This window comes from Schistocerca piceifrons, chromosome 5 (assembly GCF_021461385.2).
Source record: "Schistocerca piceifrons isolate TAMUIC-IGC-003096 chromosome 5, iqSchPice1.1, whole genome shotgun sequence".
Lineage (NCBI taxonomy): Eukaryota > Metazoa > Arthropoda > Insecta > Orthoptera > Acrididae > Schistocerca > Schistocerca piceifrons.
In genome coordinates, this window is record NC_060142.1 from 231,351,262 (window position 1) to 231,373,282 (window position 22,021).

The following is a 22,021-nucleotide window of genomic DNA, read 5'->3' on the forward strand; positions in this document are numbered from 1 at the left end:
ATTTGACAGGAAATAAATCGTTTCCCATCCCTAAAATTGTTTAGGTTCTTGTAATGGGTTGTACAGTTGTAGCCCCTACTCTGTTGTCATTATTATTATTGTTAAACATTCATGTGTTTGCATTTCTTACATCATGTCGTTGTTGTTTCGACTTTCCTCTTGGATATTCGATCACATGGCTATAATTTAGTTCTCATTTCTTTTGAAACTTCTGGTTTAACTTGCTATTCTCATGGCCCGTGTCTTCCTAATTTGTCTTATTCTTTTCATTGTTGCTGGTGTTCAGATTTTCCACAAATGATAATAACTTGTTTACAGTAGCCCAACCACAGTAGCCGGCCGAAGTGGCCGTGCGGTTAAAGGCGCTGCAGTCTGGAACCGCAGGACCGCTACGGTCGCAGGTTCGAATCCTGCCTCGGGCATGGATGTTTGTGATGTCCTTAGGTTTAACTAGTTCTAAGTTCTAGGGGACTAATGACCTCAGAAGTTGAGTCCCATAGTGCTCAGAGCCATTTGAACCCAACCACAGTACGCAATAGGGTAGCCAACCCACTAATATTTCAGCTAAGTGAACTTCAGCCAGTAGGTTGTCTAAATATTTAGTTCGTGTTACATGCCAGTCAATGTACTTTTTGAAACTTTCCCCATGAACTATTTTAGTCCTTCGGATTGAGTAAGACTAAAGATAATTTTTCTTGTTTCGTTAGTGACCAGTATTTATGTCCACATTTCTCTTGAAAATCCTATTCTGAAGAAAATTCGTCTGACTGAACATTGCCTCGCTCAGCAGCATCCTCTATTAGATAACTTACTGCAAAATTTGGTTTCCGAGAATCCCCCAATTTTTGAGGTAAAGATCTTCAAAAATCTTGTAAGAAATATGTTTGGTGTACATCTCTGTCAGCTTTAAACTTTGGGATATTCTTGTATAGGTTCATGCTACTGCCTAATTGTAGTTCTTCTAATGAAGTATTTGTATCTAAAGATTTCCATCTGCAGTGATTTTCTGTTATCTTTTGTCTTGTTTTAGTTAACTCATTCTACATCTGTTTAGATTCATTATTTGGATGAGTTACTTCATCCCCAGAAAGCTGTATGTTATTTAAAGTTTGTGTACTCTCTTGAAATTTTTGATCTACTAAGGCCTCTACTTTTTCCTCCAAACCCGTACAGCTATCACCGCGAAGAAATGGGATCTCCATTCTCGCTCCTTTGCTCTAAAAGTTCAATATGGTTTTGCACATCTGAGATCTGATCTTTTATGATTACACTCCTTTACTACAAATTCTAGCAAACTATCTACATCAGTATGAATTTCCCTAATATGTTCTTGAATTTCGTTACGTACAAGGTTGTATTGATGAAGCATTTCAGTATGAATTTCATTTTCTAAGACGTTTAATTTATGATCTAGAGTATTTGCCCAATGCTCAAGTTTCTCCTCAGTGTGCCCCCTTTGGGCAAAAACCAAAATCATACAAATCCTAAGAATACACTGGTGCCCTCTCTTTGGGTTTACAGTATAAGCATGTGGAATAAAGCAGCATAGTATGTTGAAAGGTATGAATCTAGCCAGCGGCTTATAAAAACATTTTAACATTTATTTATCAAATTGTACATGGCTCTTCTTCCTTTAGCTTGTACTGCAAAAATACTATCTTGTAGCTACTGTCATTGAGGGGTGTACACTTACGGCTTCGCATAAGTGATTTGCCTTCCACGTTTTAACTATTACTTGTGGTTTGTTGTTCACTACAGTAAAAAGAACTATTTTTCAAAATTATGTAGCTTTTCTATTATTTAACTATTCATCAAAACCTCGATACAAAGTACCACATGATTGTGACGTCACATTTTCTTCCTGTTTATCCATCCAAGCAAAGTTAACATTAGACTCCTGCATGCTCTACAACAACCAATATTGTTTATTACGTGAAACTTCGGGCTACTGCCACCTGTTGTTTTACGGTATGTAACTGTATGGTGAGTATGTCTGCACTTACGATATTTTGTCGACTGTTTTATGTTTGTTTCTGACTCTCTTCTTTTGTAATTTTTAACACTGAATATGACTATGCAATAGCTGACATCTAGATCCGCTGTAAAAAAAAGACGGATTTCGGGATCGATTACTGTTCTCTTCTCCATTTCTTTTCTCCGTTTCCTATATTCAACGATCGTTGGCACGATGGAATCATATGGCTTCCAGTCTTATTATTTAGAAGTATATTAGCCGCAGGTCTTTGGGAGCGAAAAGGACGCATCTGCTCCAGTTCACTGTATTCGATGTCGAATTTACCGCGATCTTGAAGGCTAAGCCTGCTAAGATCCACGTCTGTCCCTAATCGGTCTCTGCAACGCTTGTATCCAACCGAAAAAGTAGATAAGGATATCGAGGACGCAATACTCCACTTACAAAAGTTGGCAAAGAAGGTGTATTTCTGTTGAGTGCCAGGGCACGTGGGTGGTAGAGATCAGTGTGCGTCACATTTTATTAGACTGCATTTTATTTCAGACCAGAAAACTGTGGCAGACTTGCCGACAGGTCTGCCTTGTACTTTGCCGGCCGGTGTGGCTATACGGTTCTAGGCGCTTCAGTCTGGAACCGTTCAACCGCTACGGTCACAGGTTCGAATCCTGCCTTGGGCATGGATGTCTGTGATGTCCTTAGGTTAGTTAGGTTTTAGTAGTTCTAAGTTCTAGGGGACTGATGACCTCAGATTTTAAGTCCCAAAGTGCCGAGAGCCATATTTTGCTTTGTGCTTTAGCTGACGTTCGAACTGTTGTGATGGGAGTTTTAAAATGTCCAACCTGTTTCAAAAATTTTAGGGGACGTTCTTAACGTGTTACCAGGGTGACTGGCTCATACTTGGTTTTGGAACTGGTCAGACAGTCACATTTTCCTGTGCCGTTATCTTAGCTCCGCTGTCGTTTTACTTGTGTTCCATTCCCTTATATAGTACCTTTCACCCTCTTCATTGATTTATGGGGCGTGGCATAGGGTGATTCTGTAGATCAACAAAACTGAGGTGGGAGTGAGTGAGTGTCAATTTTTAGGATTAGATAAAAAAAAGGTTTGAATAACCCCAGAAGATAGACGTCGACTGCAGATATTGTACCACAGATACAGTCCCTTTGACTCTTCAGAGATGTCAGTAAACTCTCCCAAAGATGTAAACAAACATGCATGAGCAGCGACTATTAGACTGAGTGGGTCCGACAGCTGGTCAGTTCCCGTCATTGCACCAGGAACGAGGTACACGGCTCGTGTTGTCTGTAGTTCAACAAAGCCTAAACGGTCAATACTGCGGTTCGATCCGTCCGAATCGTTACTTTGTGCCAGGAAGGGCTCTGAACAAAGGAAGTGTCCAGGTATCTCCCAGTGATCAAAGCGATCTTGTTCGGACATGGAGGAGACACAGAGAGATAGGAACTGTAGATGACATGCCTCGCTCAGGCTGCCCAAGGGCTACTACTGCAGTGGATGATCATTACCTACGGATTATGGCTCGGAAGAACCCTGGCAGCAACGCCACCATGTTGAATAATGCTTTTCGTGCAGCACAGGACGTCGTGTTAAGACTGAAACTGTGCGCAATAGGCTGCATGATGCGCAATTTCACTCCCGACGTCCATGGCGAGGACCATCTTTGCAAACACGACACTATACAGCGCGGTACAGATGGGCCCAACAACATGCCGAATGGACCGCTCAGGATTGGCATCACGTTCTCTTCGCCGAAGAGTGTCACATATGCCTTCAACCAGACAATCGTCGGAGACGTATTTGGAGGAACCCGGTCAGGTTGAACGCCTTAGACACACTGTCCAGCGAGTGGAGCAAGGTGCAGGTTCCCTATTGTTTTGGAGTGATATTACGTGGGGCCGACATACGCCGTTGGTGGTCATGGAAGGCGCCGTAACGGCTGTATGATACGTGAATGTCATCCTCCGACCGATAGTGCAACCATATCGGCAGCATATTGGCGAGGCATTCGTCTTCATGGACGACAATTCGCGCCCCCATCGTGCACATCTTGTGAATGACTCTCTTCAGGATAACGACATCGCTCGACTAGAGTGGCCAGCATGTTCTCCAGACATGAACCGTATCGAACATTCCAGGGATACATTGAAAAGGGCTGTTTGTAGACGACATGACACACCAACCACTCTGAGGGAACTACGCCGAATTGCCGTTCAGGAGTGGGACAGCCTGAATGAACAGTGCGTTGATGAACTTGTGGATAGTATGCCACGAAGAGTAGAGGCATGCATCAATGCAAGAGGACGTGCTACTGGCTATTAGAGGTACCGGTGTACACAGCAATCTGGACCACTAGCTGTGTATGGTGGTGCAACACGCAATATGTGGTTTTCATGAGCAATAAAAAGGGCGGAAATGATGTTTATGTTGATCTCTTTTCCAGTTTTCTGTACAGGTTCCCGAGCTCTCGGAATCGAGATCATGCAAAACTTTTTTTGATGTGTGTATTTCTTAAGCTGCTGAACACCTAGGCGATGGGCGCCCGTAAACTACAAACACACACGCACACACACATACACACACACACACACACACACACAAACACACACACACACACACACACACACACACACACACACACACACACATACAGCCTTACCTTTGGTCTTGCTCGGTGTGTAAAACACTCACAAACGCAAACTGTACTGTTTGTCAGCCGAGCTCGTTTATGGTGGAATGCTACGACTGCTTGGCAAGTTTATTGATTCAAGTGCTTCCAAGCTGAATGACAGCAAAAAATCAGATTTCATTTCTCACCCGAGCAAATGGATGACTCAAATCCGACCTCATCAAACACCACAGCATGGAACTTCACACACACATCTGCTCCGGAGTACACCTGTTGTGCTATATGCAGACTGAGTGAAACCTGCGCTGACAAGTCTGTACTTTGGTCATCTTTGTGTCGTTAGCAGAGGCGGAAGAACCACAGAAATTTTTATTAACAGCAAACCCAATACAGTCGATTGGGTTCAGCCAGCCATACATCGGCCGTCAACATGCCGTCAGCGGACGTGTCGTCATACCAGCTCACGCGCCGGCATCCAGGAACGCTGGGTATAGAACTCCTGTTAGTTACCGTTCGAAAATGGTCTTCTGTAGCAATTGTACCTGCCATTGTTTCTATTCATGTTCAGATTACAGCTCAACACGACTGTCTAGCGAGTCTGTATAAGTTTCTGTGCTTCGTTCTGAATTAACGTTGTAATCACAGTATACCGGAACTGATATTTCGTGTCTGTGTCTGGCTGAGTTTTTGAACGGTAATAACATTCGAATTTGGGAGCCAATATTCTACTCTCGCGGCTAACTAACTTACGTCACAGCACCACTTTCAAGTAAACTGAATTATTTATTTAAGAAGACAAAAGTAAAACTAGCAATTTGTGCCGGAATACAGTCAAGAAAGTCCAAAATATTTATTTTCTCAAATACAGGAATTTAAAAATTCTCTTGCAATGACTCCAACGAATTTTTACGTCAGACAACCAGGTAGAAATTTCTGAATAGCGTTTGCGGAACACACCCGGCAATGTGAGCGCAATCAATTTACATTTTATATGCACCTAGAAGACCAAAAACACAAAGCAGAAAAAGCGGGGAATGGAGAAATTGTAAATAGAGGACGTACCCACAAATTTTAATTGATATTCTAACAGAAAAGGGATAATATTTCTTTTCACGAAATATAAAAAACAATAAAATAGTCAACACAAATATCTTTGTACGAGAAGCGAAAACACAATCACTGGAATGTACTGTTTCGCTGATTTTTCGCAAATAATATTTATTGTAAACATTTAAGCATCACTGGAGAAAGCAATCAAATATTTGTAGGTGTTGTTGCAAACGTTTTCGCATACAAAAAATTACTATTATCACAAAACCTGAGAGATAATCTATAGGACGCTCCAAGATGCAAATTTGTAGAATACATCGTAACATCTAAGAAGTAAAGCAAACAACTACAGTCACACATGTAAGTCATTTCCTATTATGTTATACCGTATTCAAACACAAACGAAGCAACCTTAGGGCTATAATGTAGCATACGTTGTAAAGCTAGCAGCTACGAATATAGACGTAAGCAACATACGCGAAACGTACCATCATTTCATTATCACTTTAAAATGGCAAAACAGTTGAAAAGAGCTCCTTGTGACGTAGATATGACAAATTAATAAAACGTGAATTGCAGCAAACACTTGGATGAAAATATACGAGTATATAACAGTCGTTCTTCGACTTAATACACCCTGAGATACTCAGTATGTGTTAGGAGTCCTGAAGTGACGTCGTGATCACGTGGCCAACTTATAGACATGAAGCGATCCAGCATTACGATCTTAAGCTACTTCTCATCCAAGATATAATACGATGTTTCTCACTGTCATAATCTTACCCACACCTGGTTCAGTTTGCATCTTAGTTGGGATCCAACTGCAGGAAGATTGCTGCTGAATCATAAAAAGCTTGGGAGTATGTGTAATCGTTTTCCAAATACTTTACTACTCTACCAAGGTAAATATAATGATTCCATGGATGTAAAACACAAAACAGCAGTGTTCTTAAAAAGCAATTGCCAGTGAACCTACATGTTAGCCATAATTTCCCAGTTTTCCATGGTGTGAGAAGTGTGGTGGAGGAATTAATATGTTGCATCTGTACATACGGTTTGCTTCTGGCTACAATCCATGCTTGTGTTGTCCAGGACAGCTAAACATCTGCACACTAAAGCAATCTCTTGTAGTAGCCTAATCTACAAGCTGAGTTGTATACTCCTGTCACTCCTCCATTTTCTTAAGCAGAGAATTTCTAGGTATGGTACCACTGCAGCCATGAACAAAAAACTGTTCCAGGAAAATTGCGGCTTAAAGGATACAGCTTCAGTAAGTTGGTTGCTGAATCGCAAATAGTGTTGGAACCTGTGTAATTGATTTCCATGTAATTGCAAAACAAATACTCATTAAATGTAATTATTCCTCAGGCTCTAAAAACCTAAGCAACGAACGTAAAAAGGAATTGATGGTAAACCTACATATTGGCTATAATTAGCGGGATTTTCTCATTGCGAGACTTATGTGAGAGGAAGTAATATATTGCAGCAGTAAAGACATATTGCTTCCTGCTATTATCCATGCTTAAGTTGTCTAGCGCAGCTAAATTAGCAACTAACAAACCCTTATTCCATCAGGCCCAAAATTATCCACACTAACTGGAACCAAGCTCTCATCGTCTATGTCGTGTGTGTGTGTGTGTGTGTGTGTGTGTGTGTGTGTGTACTTCTACGTATAGACCGTGGTAGAGCGTACTTACCTACCAGTGGTTCTACTTTATAATTTGAATGGAGGCTTAAAACCTACAGCAAATAAAACTCCTCCAAATTTAGGAAATGCAATTTAGTTGTGTAGAAAAGCCATTACTTCAGCAGGGCAATAGCATAGGATGTGTAACATTTCCACTTGCAAGTACTTAGAAGTTGTAAACAGAGTATGGACTACAATCTTTCCACAGTTCATGATTGTCTAGGAAGCGTGCAATTTCGGGTGTTCTTATTACTGCAGAATCACATTACTGCTACAAACATAGTTTTTTTATACTCAAAAGCAGCTAATCGTAATTCAGTAATATCCAAATGTTAGATAGTATTGTTCCAGGCAGCTGATCGATTTTAATGTCAGCCCATCCCACTTTGTAGCAAGAGTGTATTCATATATTTAAATACTACACTACAGCAGTTATTAGACAATAGGACACTGACAGGCTGGCACTGATTGACTGTCAAACGTCTTTGCTGCTCTGGCGTAAGCCTCAGACACATGACTGCTACGACAGCTGCCCTGGACCATGTGCAGAGTGCTGTGACTTGGTGGTCACAGTAACAAGCCACACGTTACAGCAGTTTCGGACGAACCACGAACTTGCATCTCCAGTGTAGTGCAAATTGTCCAGAATTACAAAACCACTCACTCATCTTTTATGACCTCTATGTCTGAAGTACCATGAAAATGAATGTGCACATAATTAAACCACGCCAAACGTCCACCCAGAGAAGAAACTTTCCTCAAGACACAGTGGTGACTGACGAAGCTAGCACTTACTGATACTAAATATCACGTACATATGGACTGTGAATAACATTGTTGCTTCTCTGGTAGTCTTCCTCTTGTAATCATAAGCCATGGTGGATGTTAGGTAGTCACACATATCCATTTTGATAAAAAAAGATCCTGAATAAAATCTTGCATTATAGTATTGACCAGCTGCACTTTACAAGTTATAGCCGTAAGTTTTTATACTTCCTGTAAATGGTTTCCGGAACTTCCCAGCTATATTGTGTAGGAGAATAAGGCAGTTATGTCTTGACACCACGGCCCTAGAATGTGTCTTTCCACTATTAAATCATGTACATGTTTGCCATCCCTCTCCTATATCTAATGGTTATATTAAAGTTATGTACTTAACTACAGTGCAGTCTGTAACTAATCTGGATCTTGTGTTTACCTAGCTGAGAGCTCATTTGGCTTTCAAACTTGTTCTGAAGCGTTTAGTAGACAAACTACTGGGCTGTTATATTTAGCAACAAAGTATTTCTCGCGCTTCTCTGTACATCTTGATTTCAGTTTACCAGTGAAAATAGTGACTGCATCCACCACTGGAAAAGAGACTGTGACTAAACGCACCTTGAGAAATTCCTCCCACTATTTAATGCTTCTCTTTACTATTACAGTCCCCACGTTCTGAAGGAACCAGTATTGAATGTTAAATCTGTTCATTCAAATTGGAACAGTTATACAAGATAATTTTAAATACCAGAATGACAATGACATGATGTTTGTTGACTTCCTTTCAGTACTTAAGACTGTTCACACTTCAGTTTAAGTTAATGCTTATCATTTAAGCCTAGCAATACCAACGCGTTTTCCAAGACGTGTATTACCAAGGAGAGACAGGAAGGTGTATCGTACGTCCACCACAAAAAATTAAAAATGTCGTTAATTGTTGTTAACTTTTATTAACAAAATACTTTTTAACGCGGCATTAATGTAGAACAACTTCTACATTACTGCCGTGTTAAAAAGTATGTTCTATCTTGTGACACATAATGAGTATATCAAGGGGAGGGATGCCTCATGGCCACTAAAAAAAAATTTCATTAATTCTCGTTGACTTTCATTCACAACATACCGTTTAAGGATATGAAGATGTGTATGAAGGTTCCTGAACCTGAAAATATGAATTTGAACGTATTGCAAGAAGTCATAGTAACTACTAACAAGGGAACCTCCCCATCGCACCCCCCTCAGATTTAGTTATAAGTTGGCACAGTGGATAGGCCTTGAAAAACTGAACACAGATCAATCGAGAAAACAGGAAGAAGTTGTGTGGACAACAAAAATAAGCAAAATATACATACTGTGTAGTTCATGGCAAGATAGGCAACTTCAACAACAGTATGAGTTCAGGAGCGCCGTGGTCCCGTGGTTAGCGTGAGCAGCTGCGGAGCGAGAGGTCCTTGGTTCAAGGCTTCCCTCGTGTGAAAAGTTTAACTTTTTATTTTCAGACAATTATTATCTGACAAACTCTTATGTTGTCATCACTTTTTGGGAGTGATTATCACATACACAAGAAAACCTAAATCAGACAAGGTAGAAGAATCTTTTTACCCATTCGCCAAGTGTAAAAGTTAGGTGGGTCGACAACATATTTCTGTCATGTGACGCACATGCCGTCACCAGTGTCGTATAGAATATATCAGACGTGTTTACCTATGGAGGAATCGGTTGACCTATGACCTTGCGATCAAATGTTTTCGGTTCCCATTGGAGAGGCACGTCCTTTCGTCTACTAATCGCACGCGTTTGCGGTGCGGTCGCAAAACACAGACACTAAACTTATTACAGTGAACAGAGACGTCAATGAACGAACGGACAGATCATAACTTCGCGAAAATAAAAAATTTAAAATTTTCACTCGAGGGAAGACTTCAACCAAGGACCCCTCGTTCCGCAGTTGCTCACTCTAACCACGGGACGACGGCGCTCCTGTTCTCAGATGGTCGCCAATGTTGCCTATCTTGCACATGGACTACTCAGTTTGTATACTTTGCTTATTTTTTTCATAGTTCCACACAACTTCTTCCTGTTTTCTCGGTTGATCTGTGTTTAGTTTTTCAAGGCCTATCCACTGTGCTAACATATAACTAAATCTGAGGGGGGTGCGATGGGGAGGTTCCCTTGTAAGATTTAAATTTTTGTGTTAAGATTTATGTAATAATTGAAAAAGCTTAAGGTGTCTGGTATAAGAAATCACTAAAAACAAACATTTTTTTCAAAATTTCAAAATATAATGTACATCATTACATAACAATATTTTCAAAAGGTGAGCATAATGTAGCCCTCCCCTCTCCTTGGTATAACGAGTGTTGATTAAAGAAAATACACTCTTCAAACGTTTTAGAAAATGTCTTATGCAAATGAACTTGACTCGAAAGAAATAGCAAAGCTACACACAAACCTACATAATATTACGATTCCTTAAGAAAACGCTCAAGCTACTGTGGCTGCTGTTACAGTCTTCACCGTTACTTTTGAACGTAAGAATTAAGAGGAAGCAAGCAGATTTTTAAATGAAACAATAACATTCTGTAGATGTAAACGACAATATATTGAACGAAACATACTTCATCACAGAATGAATTAAACTCAGTCTTGTCCTTCTTTACATTAATGACAAATTAAAAGGTTCGTAGCTTGCTTTATTAATTACAGTACAGTTGATGGTGTGATGCCAAAACACACATCTGCAAGTTCTTCACGTGTGTGGTAAACGCAATATGAGAACGGGGTCGCCATGGCTGTACAAGTCTGTACATAAGGCGCCCAAAAGAAAATTTCTGTAAATCCACGTTTCCTCGAAAATGAGCTGTTGCCACCATTTTGTTCTCTATACTGTCGTCTACCTACTGTGCCTGTAAAGCTCGAGCAAAACAGATTACAGCTTGTGTCTACCTTAAAACGTACATTTAAAACAGCCTACAAATGCAAAATATGGTATACTCACTTATGACTGCAAAGAAACGCTGAGTAAACCCATGGTATGATAAAGCAGCAGAACTTGGTGTATCCTTAGCAAGCGCCTTTAACCAAGAAGATCTGTAGATGCGCAACTCGCTTTGTACTTGTTGTGTATTTTGTCTGCATAATGGTGTTATCCAAGCTTATTACTTAAAAGACCCTAATTTTGAGCCTACCTGTGGCAATTTCGTCAGGTTGTCCGCCTACCACACGCTACCATGAAACAAAAAACTAACTGTTACCTAGCCACACTGGAGCATATTTCTAGGATTATCTCATTTGAGAATGAATGGAGAACGTATATAGTATTTTCTTTCTTTTTTTTATATTAAGTACCAAGAGCTATTTATCATTTCCTCCATAACCTTGGATGTTAATGATGGAATACGAGAACAGTCGTTGCCAAAAGGGAAGACTGTAAAAATTCAGCAGCTCTGAGGGGTTTATCTCTAAACTGTGTCACAGGGCCTGGCACATCTGGCTTGGCTCATCATGGACTCAACTAAGCTACAGAAAAAAAATCACATACAAATCCTCTACCAGTAAAAGAGATGATTAATACACTCGTATACAGCTTCCTCTGACCGTTTCTGATGTTACTGATCATTGTCATTAAACAGGAGTTAAATTCAGGTATATAAATCAAATTATGATTGGTCAATGACTTGCAGCAGTATGTCAATCGACTATCGAGTACCAGTGTTATCAAATATAAATTGTCTCTCATTCCAGACATGAATGTCAAATCTTTGGCGTCGATACATGTAGATGTGCTTCACGAACCCATGTTTGTGGCGTTCGCTGAATTGTTACTTAAGTCACCAGCAGATTACCCAGTGTCTACTTGCTTATTTGCACTGACTAAAATGAAAAGAATTGCAACACATCGTTATGCGTACTTAGTTTCAGTAAAGAAAAACGCTGTTATTATAGATGAGAGTAGTGTGAAAATATGTTGGCCATTGGGTGTGTTTAACGTTACTAGAACTTTTCAGATAGTGGTCACAGCACTATCTGAGAACATACACGTTTAGCTTATTGTATTTTGAGAAAAGTCGAATCGGTATCTTCAGAGACATGGGAGCATCGTACCGACAGACTTCACAAACAGCTTGCTGGACTCTAATGACGGTAGAACGACTGATGACGAGATGGACTCAGGACAATAACGGAAGGAAGAGTGGGCAGTGGTATTTCCAGAAGGCCGACTGCGGTGGCCGAGCGGTTCTAGGCACTTCAGTCCGGAACTGCGCGACTGCTACAGTCGCAGGTTCGAATCCTGCCTCGGGCATGGATGTGTGTGATGTCCTTAGGTTAGTTAGGTTTAAGTAGTTCTAAGTTCTAGTGGACTGATGACCTCAGATGTTAAGTCCCTTAGTGCTCAGAGCCATTTGAACCATTTTATTTCCAGAAGAACTTGAGCATGAGAATATCTTAGCACTTGAAAGTTCTCTGAAGAAATGAAAATATGTGGAAGTTCTGTTTCTGATAGTAAGATCTGAGCAGTAATAATAAATCAACTGTCGTAATGAAACTTGTACTGTCATAATGTGAAAGCAAAGCTGCATTGTAATAATAATTAATTTTCGTAATGCAAAGGAAAGTCTTTCATACTGTAGAAGTTAACAATCTGATTGGAAAAATTTTGAACAGTATAAACTGCCTGAATAATGAACTTTGACATAAAAGCTATGACAATTAGTTTTGCAAAACTGATCACAGAACTAAAAGTGATACACAACACAGGAAATCTGACTGTCTGTGAATGACATAAATTGGCCCTGTGTGAATAAAAAAAAAATTAGGTGTTACCTCTATTCTGTGCAAATCTGGATAACGCGTTGCAGTACTGCTCTATCTTGCGCGTCGCTATGCTACAGGTGCAGATTACTACATCTGCACAGAGACAATAGTGAGGTGCAATGAATTCTCTGTTAGTTGTAAATCGAAGTACCAGGTGATCAAACAGTCAGTATAAATTTGAAAACTGAATAAATCACAAAAAATGTAGGGAGATAGGTACAAATTGACACACATGCTTGGAACGACATGGGGTTTTATTATAACCAAACAAATACAAAAGTTCAACATGTCCGACAGATGGCGCTTCATCTGATCAGAATAGCAATAATTAGAATAACAAAGTAAGACAAAGCAAAGATGATGTTCTTCATAGAAAATGCTCAATATGTCCACCATCATTCCTCAACAATAGCTGTAGTCGAGGAATAATGTTGTGAACAGCACTGTAAAGCATGTCCAGAGTTATGGTGAGGCATTGGCGTCGGATGTTGTCTTTCAGCGTCCCTAAAGATGTCGGTCGATCAAGATACACTTGCGACTTCAGGTAACCCCAAAACCAATAATCGCACGGACTGAGGTCTGGGGACCTGGGAGGCCAAGCATGACGAAAGTGGCGGCTGAGCACACGAACATCACCAAACGACGCGCGCAAGAGATCTTTCACGTGTCTAGCAATATGTTTTTATTTTTTTCTTTGTTCTAATAAAACCATATGTCATTCCAAGCATGTGTGTCAATTTTTACCTCTCTATTTACATTATTCCGTGGTTTATTAAGTTTTCAAATTTATACTGACTTTTTGATCACCCAGTATACTATTGGAAAAATCATAATCAGTTAAAAATTGTAAGAGAAAGGTAAGTGAAAAATGAAATATGGGCATAAATGACAACACAAAGTCTTTTTTGTTTTTTTTTTGTTATTTTTTTTGGGAAATCTGCTGAAGGCTGATGTTGAATTTTATCAACGTCTTAACATTCAAACAATACACTTTTCTGTCCTTCAAATCTAGCAACTCTCAGTACAATAACCAAGTTAGTCCAGTGACACAGCAGTAACGAAAAAAAGTAACATCAACATAATACTAACCTCTCACATTTCACTTCAGAAATCAGTTTACGTTACAATCTTGATATAATCATGTTCATTAAACACATTGATAAACTGAGACTTTACATTTGAAACATAACATTACCATTGCTTCCTCACTCTAACACAGCTTAACATTATGTGGTGACTGCGCCCTCACGCACACCAAAGATAATAACCTAACTTCTGCGATACAGCTTTGCAGCATCGCTGCTCGCTCACAGTCGATTCAGATACCAAAATTATACATGAGACCTATCGGGCAGTTCAATACTCTAGTGAATAAACCTACGATGACAACTGGACCGAGAAGAGAGGCAGTATCACAACGAGCCTTCTGCAACAGACACTGGAACTCCCATGCGTCTTTTACCACAGCGACCACACCAGAGACAACAGAGAGTTGTGTGGTGGAGGACCAGAGTCAACTTGCACACTAAATAGCATTCTGCGGTCTTAAGCGATGGATGTCACTTCCGTTTGTGGTCGTAGGATCAACATGTCTGTAGGCGACCTGGTGAGATATCACACGAAGCAGAGATTTACGAGACCTATGTCTCTGCAATACTGTGATTACGGCGTGGAAAGTTATTCCATATGACAATTGCTTTGGTAATTGCTTAAGGAACCCTGATTGTTTGCCTGAATGCCTCGAGAATATTAAACCGCTTGTCATAACCCTCAAGGGCAGGGCACATAGTGGCACAGAACTCCTCAGCATGGCATTCGGAGTCTTAAACGCTGCAAGGAACACAAAAGTGTATTCATACACTTTGTGCTCACTACTCACACTTCTGTTGATGATGGACATCATTTCTGAACAGAAGTAATGTTCATTTTGTAACTCTTAAATTTTTGTGAGGATAATACACTACCGGCCATTAAAATTACTACACCACGAAGATGATGTGCTACAGACTCGAAATTTAGCCGACGGGAAGAAGATGCCGTGATACGCAAATGATTAGCTTTTCAGAGCATTCACACAAGGTTGGCGCCGGTGGCGACACCTACAACGTGCTGACATGAGGAAAGTTTCCAACCGATTTCTCATAGACGAACAGCAGTTGACCGGCGTTGCCTGGTAAAACGTTGTTGTGATGCCTTGTGTAAGGAGGAGAAATGCGTACCATCACGTTTCCGACTTTGATAAAGGTCGGATTGTAGCCTATCGCGATTGCTGCTCGCGTTGGTCGAGATCCAATTACTGTTAGCAGAATATGTAATCGGTGGGTTCAGGAGGGTAATACGGAACGCCGTGCTGGATCCCAACGGCCTCGTATCACTAGCAGTCGAGATGACAGGCACCTTACCCGCATGGCTGAAACGGTTCGTGCAGCCACGTCTCGAACCCTGAGTCAACAGATGGGGACGTTTGCAAGACAACAACCATCTGCACGAACAGTTCGACGATGTTTGCAGCAGCATGCACTATCAGCTCGGAGACCACGACTGCGGATACCCTTGACGCTGCATCACAGACAGGAGACCCTGCGATGGTGTACTCAACGACGAACCTGGGTGCACGAATGGCAAAACGTCATTCTTTCGGATGAATGCAGGTTCTGTTTACAGCATCATGATGGTCGCATTCGTGTTTATCGACATCGCGGTGAACGCACATTGGAAACGTGTATTCGTCATCGCCATACTGGCGTTATCACCCAGCGTGATGGTATGGGGTGCCATTGGTTACACGTCTCGGTCACCTCTTGTTCGCATTGATGACACTTTGAACAGTGGACGTTACATTTCAGATGTGTTACGACCCGTGGCTCTACCCTTCATTCGATCCCTGCGAAACCCTACATTTCAGCAGAATAATGCACGACCGCATGTTGCAGGTCCTGTGCGGGCCTTTCTGGATACAGAAAATGTTCGAGTGCTGCCCTGGCCAGCAAATTCTCCAGATCTGTCACCAGTTGGAAATGTCTGGTCAATGGTGGCCAAGCAACTGGCTCATCACAATACGCCAGTCACTACTCTTGATGAACCGTGGTATCGTGTTGAAGCTGCACGGGCAGCTGTATCTGTACACGCCACCCCAGCTCTGTTTTACTCAAAGCCCAGGCGTATCAAGGCCGTTATTATGGCCGGAGGTGGTTGTTCTGGGTACTGATTTCTCAGGATCTATGCACCCAAATTGCGTGAAAATGTAATCACATGTCAGTGCTAGTATGATATATTTGTCCAATGAATACCCGTTTATCATCTGCATTTCTTCTTGGTCTAGCAATTTTAATGGCCAGTGGTGTGTGTAAAATGTCACACCACAGCATGTGGGGCATCTACAGATAGCATCGTAATCGCCGTTCATGTGGCAGTTGACGAAGTGACTCAGTTATGTGTGTGTGAGTTGCGTTTGCGTGAGTGTGTATGTGTTTGTCTGTCGTCTAATTTTGACTATCGCCTTACTGACCGAAAGCTAGATTTGTGACAATCTTATCGTCGTGCTTATCTGTGACTCAGCACCTCCACTATATGATGAGTAGCAACTTTCCTTTTCACAATATTGTTACTGATCATAAATTACAGCATACTGTAAAGTTTTGTAATTTGTTGTAGTAGTAATAATCAATAAGAGCCCATAATTGTGCATTCCAGTTTGTAATTTGTTGTAGTACTAATAATCTGTAAGACCCCGTAACAGTGCATTCCAGTAGAAGACGTAATTCTCGTTATCACGTAAACACCCAGTTGCAAATTAAGAGGTTTAGAAACGCATTTCGTCTACTGAACTGAGCGAGCGAGAGGAATCAGATTTGCCGTCGTCACGTACGTGATGCGGCCTCTCAGTCCCACGGGCCTCATTGGTGCTTGTTTCATAATTTATTTCTCTCTACGGTCGTTCATTTTCATGTTTCCACTGGCTACGGAACAATAGTTTTTATATGTTTTTTGTGTATTACAAAAAAGTTGTATACGACCTCTTTGGACTTAATTCCAAGATTTTGGAGAGTTACCCGTAACTGTGGAGAGAGACCAAACCTTAACAATAGTAAGTAAATGTAATTTTCAGTACTTACTCAGAGGTGAAAAGGTTGCCCGGTATAGACGAGCGTGGAGAGCTGCATCAAACGAGTCTTCAGACTAACGAGCTCAACAATGACAATCGCGAAGTGCTAAAACGTCAGATCGGCTGCCGTATCCGCGGAAACTCACAACAATGAAGAGCACGTTATAAATAGCAGTTTCCGCGGAAACTGGGTGTTATTTCTGAGACTCTGACTATCTGTGCACAAAGACGCTATGTTTGAGTATTTCAGAAATTTCATTAGTGGAGAGGTTTACGAGGAGGCTATGCGGCCGCTGGGGAGCCATGTGAGTGGGCTGGCTGAGGGGATGGGCTGGAACGTGTTTTGGCTCTGGAAAGACTCTGATGAGCCTAAGGTGCGGCGGTACGGGCAGCGCGCTGCCCAGATGGCCTTAGAGGGGTTCGGGGGGAAGGGAGTGCCGCGCCAGCGGGGGCTGGCCGTCCCCGATGACGCGCCACTCCTGGTGCGAGCAGCTGCCGCGGGTTACCGCGGGGCTACTGACACCGGCCCTTACGGACACCCTTATAGGTCACTCGCCAGCACCGCCAGGGCCACGTACCAGCAGCCGCAGTTTCGGAAGCAGCTGTGAGTGACGTCTTCAGCCGCATTCCGGCGCTGCGACACCGAAACCGGATGCCAAGCACCGTGCAGATCGCTCACCAGCACCGCACGGCTATGTATCGGGGCCCACTCCACCTATTGCCCGTGCAACCTAAGTTGAAAGCGGAGCTGTGGCAGGTGGGAGCGACCGCCTTCACGTTCGTTCTCATCAGCCATAAAAAATAAAAAAAAAATAAAAACGCACCGGGTCTCGACTTAGTTTGCACGGACAATGGCCCTTTTAAACTCTAATGGGTTCATTTTTATGTTCGCTACTATGGGAGTGAGCATCGACAGAAACAAGGAAGGAGAGAAGTTTCAACGGCTGGTGGCAGGAATCCAAAATGCACACTGGCAAACAGCGGGCAGAGCAGCAGTGACAGAAGAGCCAATGACTGTGAAGTCAGCATGTTCTGGAAAAACCATCGTCCTCCCAACATATGTGAAAGCTGTCGATTCGGTAGTCAGGGCATCACCATACCGGTTCACATGTTTCTCAATAGGTCCTCGCCTACATTCCAAGAGCCAATGACCGACGTTAAGAAGATTCTTCGAGAAGCTTTACAACGTGACAGAAGAGGCAATGAGCGTGAAGTCGTTTACCTCCAGCTAACTGAAATGAATAAATACGCGAGACGCACTGGACCCGACTAAAGAAGAATAGTTTGCAGTTCAGTTTCGGAACTGAAGATCGTCATGCAAGAAGAGACTACATCATACACACACGCACCAAGTCCGCCGCTGTAATGGAATGGCAAGCAGCAGCCTCGGCGCCAGAAGACAGAAGTTAAAAGGTATTTGAAGACTGATTTTTACGTACCCGGGTGACTCGTGAGGACGGGAAGGAGACGGCCTCACATCAGCAGTCACCTGTGAGCTGGGATGAAGATCTGAGAGCCGAATACTGGCAAGATGGAGTCCGTTGTTCGAGTCCGGGACACTGGCCTTCCCCCGCCGCGCCGCTCCGCTGGCCGACGCACAACACTGACACACGCGGCCGCTTAGAGAAGAGAAACACTGGGACGCCACATCACCATCCGATGCACGACTTCGTTCTCAATAATTAAACGGGCCACCGCACGAGGCGCGTCTCCAGTCAACTGGGCGATACGGCAACACGAGAAACACACCGCCAGGCGTAATCAGACGCCGCCGCTGCTGCAGCAAAAGGCTTCGCAAACGACACAGCTGCCGCTCTACCAGCCAGGACAATCCAGTAAGAAAACCGTTGAACAAATCTTCAATAAAAGTTATTTTATGTAAAAATGCTGTTTCATTCTACCTCATACCCGAGCCAAGGAAGAACCCACCCTGCCCACATGTTGTTACGAGAGAATTTATTTAGTAGTTTCACGCAGAGATAATGCTTTAGAATCAAATGCCCTTTGCAGTAATGCTCATCCTGACGAGTGACTAGCATCAAAAAGAGAAAACCCAGTTACATTTAGTAGCAGAAGTGTTACACTGTATATAACACTTCCAAATTAATAGAATTCTTTATTTCTAAGAAGGGAAGAAACGTAACTTAAATCCTCGTTATGAAGTGGCTTCCTGTGCTTCGTGTGCCTCCTACGTACAATTACTTGTCACTATTCCAACTCGCAGAACGCAGGCTAAGTATCAGCTTTCTATTACTCAGTATTGATGCTCCCTAAGTCTGCTTACCGAACTGGGCCGACCACCGATGGGCGTCTGGTTAAATAAACTCTTCATTACTATACAATTGATTTATGTCTGTTCCGTAATTTATGATAATAAGATAACAGCGTAATTGTTTCCGACAGCTCGTCTAGGGGGCCCTGTAAGTGTGGTGCTGTTCGCTGTTTCCACTTGCGCGCGAGTCAGCGTCGTGTTGAAGCCGTTTCTCGGCGCTGCGCTGGTGGTGTGCAGTCGATGCTTTACGACTCACGTTTATTATAGGCCACATGCACCAAAAGACTCTACATTGAATCGTTGATGTGATCAAGAGCACAGAGTTTGCATTGCTAAACTTTTGTTGCTTTCTGGGTGACCACAGTTTCTTTAAATAAGGTGACCAGGTTCAATCGCACGTAGCTCTCACTTTCAGGCTACATAAACATTACTGCTATCAGTATAGCGGAGTTTCATTCAATGAGTAATATGAACAGATCTACTTCTTTTAGAGTACAGAAAAAGAATAACTCAGTTTATTTCTCCCTCAAAGGTACACACAGAATAAAACTCTCTGAAATAGCTATTCACTGTAACACTGAGTTTGAGGCAAAACATTTTTTTTATGATAGCTGTCAGCCTGTGCACTCAAGAAATGTCTTCAGGAATTGACTTGTAACCCTAGATTTCCTTAGACACATACAAACCTACATCTGTCCCATCTCCAGACCTACAAAACCTACTGCACAATTCTTTGTATATTAAGGGAACCTGAAAGTAATGTCGTTTATTTACACTAAATTCCAAACGATAAACTGTTTTTATTTTTAATCGATAATGCAGTCGACCTTCTCATCGGAAATATTTTGTCACTTGGTGTGCAAATTTCCACTGGCGCATTAAGAAAAAATCTGTTGGTTTTTGAGCAACATATCTGGAGATGGAGTTTTGGACATCATATCAATTTTCTTTTTGCTAAGTAGAAAGTGATGTAGCGATCTGAATAAATGGTAATCCGCTGGCTCGATATTAGGCGAGAACGGGAGATGAGATAGTATCCCCATCTAATTTCATCAATTTTTGTCCAGGGTTCCTCTCGTGCGGTGAGATCTTGCATTATCGTGTTGCAGAATAACGTATTTTCTCTTGAATGTCGGTGGACACTTATGAAGTAAAGATTGGTCTACTTGATCCAGCTGTTCACAGTAAAAGTCTGCATTCACGTTTTGTGCAAGTTTCATCATTTCAAAATGAACGAGCCTGCGAATACTCCAACAAACACCCAAAAGCGACTTGTTGTGTGGTACGAACCTGGCTTAGCTGTGCTTCGTGACGATTCATTCTGAGAGAGACTCTCTTTAACGTTCTGGATTCTCATAGAGGACCCATTTCTCATGTTCTATGATCAAGCTATCGAAAAACGGATCTGTATCCTGTCGCTGAAACAATAAGTTGCATGTGAAGAATCAGTTACCTATATTTCTCTTTGCCAATTTGCTGCAAACGTTCTTGGATAGTCGATCTGTGGCATCACGTATCGATACCTTTCCACTGGCGTTGTACATTGGGTAACGGAAATGCAAGTTTCTGTTACACACTGACAGTATTTGTAATGAGTCTTGATACGCTTGGAGAAATACTAGTAAACCGGTTTATTGTGATAGTTTGTTCACTATTCATTTGTACTCCTGTTTAGCTTTCCTACGACGACAGTTGCCCCACCACTCCGTAGCCCATGTCCACATACGAAGTCATACCTAACTAAACTAGTTACGAGTACTGAAACCTACAAGTGGCAGTCTTCAAGTGTAATTCTTCCCATTCTGTCTTCTTTTTTTTATTTATTTAGCCTTCGGCGGTGTTCTCAGTGTTCCTCTTTCTTGTGGTCGATTTCTAGGTTCAATAGTTGCTGCTTTCGCAACCCTTTTTGGTCTCTCTGTGCTGTTGTTGCGTTTCGCTGTTTGCGCATTGCTTAATTGTCTAGTTATTTTGCGCATTGCTTAATTACTGTGGATACCAAGCCACAATCGTCTTTTGCGGTGCCTTCAAATGATGTAATTGATCTAACTCAGTTTATTCGGTTTCAGAGTCAACAAATGGCGCTACTATATGAAGTAATGAATCGTTTCGTGAGCTCGACGAGGCGAAGGAAGACTGGACAGAGTATCTCACACATTCAACGCGCACCTCGCAGCATGTCACCATACAAGGTACTGACAATCTTTCTTATTTCTTGGCAATGGCGGAAGTCATCATGCACCTCTTATAAGTCATTTCCCGTGTCCCGCTCTGAGCTAGTACCATACGAGGGCCTATTAGAGTGCGAGCCGGCCGCTGTGGCCTAGCGGTTCTAGGCGCTTCAGTTTTGAACCGCGCTGCTGCTACGGTCGTAGGTTCGAATCCTGCCTCGGGCATGGATGTGTGTGATATCCTTAGGCTAGTTAGGTTTAAGTAGTTCTAAGTCTGGGGGATGATGACCTCAGATGTTAAGTCCCATATTGCTTAGAGCCATTTGAACCATCTGCTACTCCTTCACTCAAACTTAAGTCACAAACAGTGTATAGTGTGTTTTCCAAACACCACAGTGGCCTTAGTGCAAAGGAATAGCCTAATAGTCATTCTGGAAAGGCTCGCAACGCGTCTGCAGTGCTACTTGAAAACAACTTTTGTGTCTCTATTGCTCGACATTCCGTCCGTCTGCAACTTGACACTGGAGCTTCAATGACTTTGCTCAGTTG